The sequence below is a fragment of the Triticum aestivum genome, unplaced genomic scaffold, assembly GCF_018294505.1.
Source record: "Triticum aestivum cultivar Chinese Spring unplaced genomic scaffold, IWGSC CS RefSeq v2.1 scaffold244283, whole genome shotgun sequence".
Lineage (NCBI taxonomy): Eukaryota > Viridiplantae > Streptophyta > Magnoliopsida > Poales > Poaceae > Triticum > Triticum aestivum.
Genome location: NW_025232798.1, coordinates 1 through 9,039, shown reverse-complemented (window position 1 = coordinate 9,039; position 9,039 = coordinate 1). Strand labels below are relative to the sequence as shown.

Sequence of the window (9,039 nt, the reverse complement as noted above, 5' to 3'; positions counted from 1 at the left end):
AAAAAAAAATAGACACCCCGAGCTCCAAACTTGGTCGAGAAGGCGCGAACAATGACCGTGGAAGCTGTCCACTGCGCGGGGTGGCCGAGGGGGGCAAACATCACCGGAGATTTGTGGTGACGGCGGCGACAGAACGGTGGGCACGAGTGGAAAGTTCTCTACCGCCAAGTCTCGCGAGGGATAGAGGGAAACGCAAAAGAGGGGGCGAAACTGGACATTTGGAGGAGCGGCTCGATTTTTACAGCTCCCTGCATAACATTTTGCGGGACTTGGTCTGGATAATTTTCGTCCCTGTTCCATAAATCGGATGTTATTTTCTAGGACGTGGGACAGAGCGGATCTGCTAGAGTTGGTCTAGCTCACCAACCATGCTGAATAATCGATGTGCTTGAAAAAAGACAAAATTCCGGGAGTTCATCTGAAAAGATCTTCAGTGTGATATTATCATGTCAACACAACCTGAGCACACTCGGGTTGGTGAGTACGTGGTCCACAGTGCTCCTCTCCTCTGTTTTTGCTCTGCTTCCTCTGTGGGTGCATTATCTTATTGGACTTTTGCACGTGCCCGTGTCCCATTTCATTATAACGTAGGAGTAGTAGTTACATGTATTGATGATCCGGCTCTCATAAATAGATTAGTAGTTAACACGTCGCTTGTTTCGGTCGTTTTCAGGGCCTATAGCCCCATGTTGTTTTGTCTCCCAATTATATTAAAACCATTAAGCTACGCGTAAAGGGCAGCTATGCCACGTGGTGCAAGCTGGTTGGCCGCGTTGAAAAATCTTTTGCAATTTTTTTCGTTGAAGGTATGGATATTTTTTTAATGTATTTTTTTAGATGGAGATGAGGGCCTCTTGTATTTTTTAAACGGAGGGCTATGCAAAGTGGCACTCGCTGGTAGGCTGTTGTGGTATTTTTTTTCTTCTTTTTTACTTATTTTTAGATGAAGGTGAGGATTTTTTTAGATGTTTTTTAGACGGAGGCAAGGACTCAAGGACTCTATGTATTTTTTAAATAAAAACATGCGCACAATTTCTTCTCAAGCAGCGTCATAGGATGGCGCCCCAATCACTAGTTTCCATCGTGCGTCGCCACCCCTGACCCTATGGCGATAGCTACACATTTATTGACTTCTTTTGAAATTTGCCGTTTAGATTCATCTATTGGGTGTGTGGAGAGTAGATTTTTTTTAGGTCATGTGTCACAGATACGGCCACATCATGGCTGACACACACACACATACACATGCACGCACTCACATGGAAAATGAGTCGATAGATGCAACTCGGCAAGCATACCTGGCTTTTGATGATAGAGACAAGACTCGGAGCAAAGCCACAGCCCACCCGATGATGAAACATGTTCCACACATGAGAGCTGGTGGCCCGTCATTGTTCATCCCTATGTAATGAAATACGTAACTTTTAGTGCAATTTATTACTCTTCTAAAAATCGTACATGTAAGTTGTAAAAAAGTAAATATGTTTTCTTCTGAAAACTTCATAAATCACCATATTCTTAAGCAGAATTTTATATGCATAAAGTTTACATCACGTACATGATTTTTATTTCTCTGATTTTCAATCTCCGCTCAGGGCCTCCTCAGTAGCTTCTTATCTCCTAGTGAGCCGACTGCGGTGGGGTTTTGGAGAGGGACGCGTACTTTTTTTTATAAAGGGCACTTCTATTATCTCGAAATGCAGCATCAATTCGGAGGTTATGTCAAAAATGGAGGTAGATCGATTCGGAGGTTATGATGCCACCCATGCTGTGAAAAAACCTCCATAGCCGCAGGCTCCAACCGCGTACACACCATCTTGAACAATGGTTGGTGCTCCAGTCTTTGTAGCGTAGACCACATACGAAGCAAGTAGGTACAACAAAAAATAATCTGTAGAGGAGAAGGAACATTAAAAATTAAATTATTTCTACATAGCCAAAGCGACCAAAGTAAGGCATACGCTCCCACGCTTATTAGCGTTTTGAACTCATTTGAAATACCGTCCAACCAATGACAAAATATATTGGCAACACTTGTGGGCCGATACAAATTTTATGCTATTTGGATGACTAACCATGTAGAACATGCAAACTTGCATTGGAAAATGGGGTGTTTGATTGTCTCATCATGAGCGCAAAAGCAACACTGCTTACTTCCTAGCCAGTTGCGTCGTGCAAGGTTGTCTTTGGTTAGCACAACTCTCCTACGAAGATACCACATGAAGATTTTAACTTTTAGTGGAATCTTTGACTTCCAAATTTTCTTGTTATTACTTACTCGTACCTCAGAATGCATTAGCGCATGATACATAGAGTTTAATGTGAAAGACCCCGATGTAGTAAGGTTCCAGTAAAAAACATCCCGGCCTTGTGTCAGGTTAATCGAGTCGGGATAAAAGATTATGCATGACATAAGTCAGGGGCCAATCAAGTCCCGCCTGAACAAAATATTCGGCGGAGACGAACTGAGCTCATGCGTAATAGTATTATTTTTATCGCGAAGAATAGTGTATAAGGCTAGCTATTGTTCTCGGAGACTGGCATTGCCTAGCCATATGTCTTCCCAGAAATGAATTTTTGAATTGTCCTTTATCACGAAAGACCCAAAATCAAAGAGAAAGGGACACGCACTAGAGAGATCCCAAGTCCAATTAGTACAGAATCCAAACAAGTCTTTACTTACCATTCAAGCAAGCATGCAACCAATTCGAGGCCTCTTACGGACCACCGGGCTGGCTGAGCTCTTAAATAATTCACCACCGGAGAGAGGTTTGAAATGGGAAACATGAGCACCACCAGCACCAGCACCAATGGCTGCTCTAGGAAGGATCGCCGGCCCCGTGCCGTTCAAGGACGTCGTCCAGAAAGAGGAGGATGAACACCCGCCGGAAGAGTACGCGGACATCATCTCCACCTTGCCGGGCATCACCACCGGCTTTGGGCAGTTGCTGTGCTACCAGGGTGTCTGGCTGCGCCCGTGGATGGTCCCTGGGGTGATCTCTGTCCAGCAGCGTCTCGTGCCGCGCCCCGACGACGTGCTCCTAGCGAGCCCGCCCAAGTGCGGCACCACCTGGCTCAAGGCTCTGTCCTTGGCCACCATGGCACGGGCCACCTACGCGCCGACCAGCGCCGATCACCCACTCTTCCGCCTCAACCCGCACGACTGCGTCCCCCACCTTGAGGCCCTCTTCGGTGCCGTCCAGGAAGCCAAGCTGGAGGCGCTGCCGTCCCGTAGGCTGATGCACACGCACATGCACCACTCCCTGCTGCCACCCTCCTTGCCGACTGCAAAATCGTCTACATATGCAGGTAGCTAGCACGTACAACTTTTGCTTGTAAAATAGTACTCCCTCCGTCCAGAAATACTTGTTGAAGAAATGCGTAAAAATAGATGTATCTAGAACTAAAATACATCTAGATACATCCATTCCTCCGACAAGTATTTTCAGGCGGAGGGAGTAGTGAATTTTGCGGCCTGATGGATGCAGAGAGCCCAAGGATATGCTGGTTTCCATGTGGCACTTCATCATGGCCGCAGGAGGCGACGCCTTCCCCTTCTCCGACCTCTTCGAGTTTGCATGCGAGGGTAAAAACCCCCACGGCCCCATTTGGGACCACATTCTCGGCTACTCGCGCTCCAGCAAAGCAAGTCCGGACAGGGTCCTCTTCCTAAGGTATGAGGAGATGCTGCTCGACCCGGTCAGCAGTGTCCGAGAGCTCGCCTTGTTCCTTGGTGTGCCCTTCACGGCGGCGGAGGAGGCAGCGGGTTTACCCATGGATATCTGCAAGCTGTGCAGCATAGACACGATGAAAGATCTGGAGGTGAACAACACCGGAGTGGCTGGGCAGTTCGTGGAGGTCCCGCATAAATCCTTCTTCAGGAAAGGGGTCGTAGGGGACTGGGCCAACCATATGACGCCGGAGATGGCCCGCCACATCGATGCCATTGTTGAGGACAAGCTTCGAGGATCAGGACTCGGCTTCACGCGCTGACCACAAGATGTGGACGATATGGATATGCACGCCTGCCTCTAGCTAGCTAGTATCTGTTTCTACTCCAGCCACTTTAATTATCGCTTATCCCATCCTATTTCTACTCCAATTCATGGACTCTTTAGTTATCCTTCCTCATTTCAGTAACCTGCTATCATTTACCTTCCGCCTACGCGCGACCTACTAAATCCTACTGTTACTTGAACCTTGTGTTTGGTTTCACCGATTAATAAAACTGGGGCACGTCCTGTTTATCTAAATACTACTTCCTTCATTTCTAAATATTTGCTTTTTTAAAGATTTCAAATGAACAACCACATATGGATGTATATAGACATATTTTAGAGTATGGTTTCACTCATTTTGTTTCGTATGTAGTCACTTGTTGAAATCTCTAGAAAGACAGATATTTAGGAACGGAGGGAAGGAATAGTACAGTACCACGCTGAAGTGACTATATAAGATCTTTACAATAATTAAAAATTGTCATTAAGAATTATTTCGTTGAGCCATGATTTAAAAAGGAGTTGCGGCAGCTTGATTCACCCCGTGAGCGCCCTTTTGCGTGTTGGTCCGCGCAGGAAGGAAAGGCCCAGCCCGACTGTCGGGCATGTACGTCCACCATCGGGCTTGTTTGGTTGCACCCCTGTCGGTATCCGGGTTTATTTTGTTTGTCGAGTCGCCTTTATCTGGCAACGGCAGTGCGGTGTACAGTTTTGGAGAGATCCCAGTAAATCCAATTAGTAGAATCCAAACAAAAGCAATCAACCAATTCCAAGGCTCCCAGGTTGCACAATCAATCAAAGAAGCCACACGGACCACCGGGCTAGATCTGAGCCATTAAATAATTCACCTTATCTTCATGCATTGACCACAAGACGCGGATGACGATTGATTCACATTATATATTTCTACTCCGGCCATTTTAATTTTTCCTTATCCCATTCGGGCTAGTACTTTACATTTTGCGTATCACATAATTCAACAAAAGTATTAAGATGAGATATAGCTTTTTCATTAGGATTTCTAGGAAATTTTTCTTCAATAACAAGGATTAACAATGCACATTTTATATTATACGACTCCGCACTTCTGAGGAGAGGAGCAATTGGTGTACTAATAAAATCATTATTATCAATATTCAAGAAATCGCACAGCTTACTATTTTCACAAGAAATGACAAAACTCGTCAATGTCTGCAAAGAATTCATCTGACCAACACCTTGAGGCATACGCTCCAAACTATGACACCCAACGAGGAAGATGTGTAGAAGACTGCTCATATCTCATGCCTTCTGGCAATTTCGTGAGGTGTACACAACCAATGAGCTTCAATGTTTGCAAACTATACAACATGGTAGTGGCTTCAGGCAGTGCAAATATATCAGAATAAGAACAATCCAGATAGCGAACATGCTTCAGGCTTGTTGTCTCAATTGAGAATGTCTTCAATGCTCTCAAGGACATCAATTTCGACTTGGCCATACTTAGAGGAACCTCGGTCCTGAATTTCCTTTGGAACACTAGTACGTGCGAGGTTGGGGAGCTAGAATTTCCTTCATGGCTGCAATAGTATTATTACTCACATAATCGATCGACAAATGTCGAGCCTCATGGTGTAATGAACTAGAAACCGTGGATCATTGCAGACTTTCTTGATTTGATGAAGACTCTTGCAAAATGGAGCAATCATTTCCGCTTACGGAGCCAACAAGGTCATGCATGAGATCATGCATCTTGCAAGTAGTTGGTCGGTGGATGAAGTCATTCTTTTGAATCTCCATATCTTGGAGGAAACATCTCAAAATTAGCACATCAAAAATTTGTTGGCCTCTAGCTTCTGAAGGAATAAAGTCATTTTCCATCCATAGTTGGATTAACATGTCTTTGTCAATTAGGCTATCCTTCGGGACAATAGCACAGAAGGAAAAGCATATTTTTGCGTCTGATGGCAAGTGATCATAGCTTAGCTGTAGTGCAGGTACAATCTTAGTTGCGAGGACATCATGCTTCCAAACATCACTATCCAGAACAGAAAACCAGTCACTTTGTTGCTTTGAACTAAGTAAGGCTGCTATGGTCTTGATTGCAAGAGGCAACCCTTTACACTTGTGGACAATACTCTTAGCCATTGAAATGAATTCCTCTCGTTTTTTCACTCCCCTTCCAAATGTGTTTATGTGAAAAAGCTCCCATCATTGATCCTCATTTAGAAGAGATATGTGATGTGGAGGAAGTGTGCCCATGATAGAAGCAACTTGATTGCTGCGGCTTGTTACTAATATAGCACTACCCGAGCCAGCATGTGAGCATAACAATGATTTCATAGCATCCCACTTCTGTCTATCTTCGTTCCAAACATCATCCAACACTAGGAAGTATCTTTTGTTTCCCAACACTTCACTAAGTTTCTTATGCAGTGCCTCCATCTCACTCAAATTACACTTGTTCATTGTGGCCACTTGTATCATACATCGGGTTATTTCTTCAATAACGAACTTGTCGGAGACGCGTACCCATAAGACCAACTCAAAATGATGCTTTACCCTTTGATCGTTGTGCACAAGTTGAGCAATGGTGGTCTTACCAACTCCCCCCATACCGACTATGGGGAGCACCATCACATTGTTATTGTTACTATTCTTGTGGGAGCGGTCGAGCAATATCTTCACCACTTGTTCCTTCTCATCTTGTCTGCCGACAATCTCTCTTTCATCAACATGAGAGTGTGTTTGTGGATGATCAACATTCGGTGCCTCGACGTGTTGCAGGAAGTGGAAACTGTTCATCTCCACAACCAGTTCATCGATCATTTCAAGGGCATCCTTCATCTTCCTGCTCATGGAGAGACGGAAGAGAATGGTGCTCTTGACGGTGAAGTAGCTCAGCACCTGGAATGAAAACAAATAAAATATACATTAAAGTGCTTCTATTTCCAAATGAAATCCTTAAATTGAAACTTAAAAACTCCCCTTCCCAAATTAGAACCGAAAAGAGAAAACAGAGCTAGCCAGAGTGAGAAATTGTCTTTGCAGTTTACCACTTTTTTGTGAATTTACACAAGAACGTGTGCAATGAATATTCAAGTGTTTCTTCACACTCAGATCTAATTCTGCGCTTGTGTTCTTATATATGTAAATTTGTTTTGCTTCCTGCAATGAGGTCCCATAGCTCAGTAAGTTTACAAGAGGTAATGTATTCACTTGAATCACTTCTATAAAATGAACTTTGTGATCTAAATGCTCTTATATTTCTTTACGGTGGGAGTATTTACAGATAACAGAGCTCTGACTAAACTGAAAGAGAGTCAACCGGAGTGGTTAGAGACGACCAACCTTGTGTACGGTGGAGCTCCCGTGGATCTGGGCGGAGGCACGGAGGCGGAGGCACGGTGGGATCTGGCCGTTTCATTTAGACAAAGAAGAGAAAAACATGTTTACAAGGAGCAACTCATTCTTGCTTTCGACTGAACATTTCCATCAAGGGAAGAGATTCATCCAGACCCTGAGAATACAAGTTTGATGGTTTAATTAGTTTATTTGCGGAGTTGCAGCAGTGATTATTTACGGAGAATATATAAAAAGATGGTTCTCTTTTGTGAGTGGGGATTTTATGTATAGTATAATCACCTTTCTTTCTCATAAGCGATTTTCTTCTTCAACGCTTAGCCAACAACCAGTATGTTTGGCCTGCACAAAGTGTGTGGGCAATATATTTGTGGTCTTTTCAAATAGTTGAAAAGAATGTATGGGTAAAGTATTTGATAGTTTATGACATAATTTCGACCAAGTAGTCCGCATGTGAATAGATTCAGAGCAAATATAAATAGGAATTTGACAAGGAAAACGATCTCGGTGAAACTGATTTCCCTAGGTCAACTAGTATTAGCACTGCCATGCTTCCACTTTTATGGTCGGACTTAGTAGAAGAGTTTGTTTCTGTTGGCCACGTCACTGGGTTTTTGATGGATTCAATATGTGTTTGACTGAATGGACACACAGGGCAACAAGAAGAGAGGGAAAACATGGCAACAAGACCCCGGTGAGTGCTTCGTCACGACTCGTGTTGCTGTCACAGATGGATATTATTGGAATGAATCAAAAAGGGCACATACTTTACTGTATACATTGTCTTTTTCAGAGTATTTTATACCACAGCTTCATCACACAGTAATTCCTAAACTTCTTCTCTCCAAAGTCCGTACACTATGATATAAAATCCACTACTGATGTACTAGTGTATAGAATGTTGGAATTAAACCCGACTTCCGGTCCGATGTACTAGCGTATGATAGAGTTTTCATTTGGTCTTGACAAACCAAAATCGGCAATTTTGGGGATCATATGATCATCCAGTAGTACATTTGCCGGTTTAAGGTCCATATGAACAATTCTTTTTTCCTCATGAAGATAGCGCAGACCCTTGCAAATTCCGATGATTATGTCATAACGTGTTTCACATTCAAGTCCCCTTAATTCATCTGCAGAAGAATGAATACATAAAAAAAGTGAGGAGTTATGTTAAACTACATACTGAGCAATGATGGAACATTTTCAGTGATGAAGCATGACTTGAAAACTGATTACTATTCAAGGCAGTAAGTTAAAGAAATAAGGATCATACCAGTAATATGGCTATCAAGACTTCCATTGCTGATGTACTCCAAACAGAGCAATCTATCATTTACATTGACCCATTTATTTTCTGTTGAACTAAGAAACAGAAGCCAAGAAACCGGACAACATTTTGATGATTAGTGTTTGTGAGGCTACTAAATTCACGGCGAAATGCCTTGTCATCAACTGTGTGTTGGTTCACATACATCCTCTTCACAACAACAATAACCCCGTTTCGTAGTATACCCTGTTGGTCAGCATTTAAATGATGCTCAGCCCTACAATAACAAAACAGAGTGGCCAAGTTCTGCTTCTACTGGTAGTGTTTTTTTAAATAAACATTAGGAGAGTTTCCTGCAGTAATTTTGTTAATAAATTAAAGTTCTTAATATAGAAGGATACAAAACAAAACGAGAAGAATCAGTGGTAC

General features: G+C 43.1%; 2 pseudogenes; one reads left to right on the top strand and one right to left on the bottom strand.

The window, feature by feature from the left end:
• Positions 1-2,796: 2,796 nt before the first annotated feature.
• LOC123175972 (cytosolic sulfotransferase 8-like) lies at positions 2,797-4,276 on the top strand (annotated as a pseudogene).
• A 667-nt stretch (positions 4,277-4,943) lies between these two features.
• On the bottom strand, positions 4,944-6,878 carry LOC123175971 (putative disease resistance protein RGA3; annotated as a pseudogene).
• Positions 6,879-9,039: the final 2,161 nt, after the last annotated feature.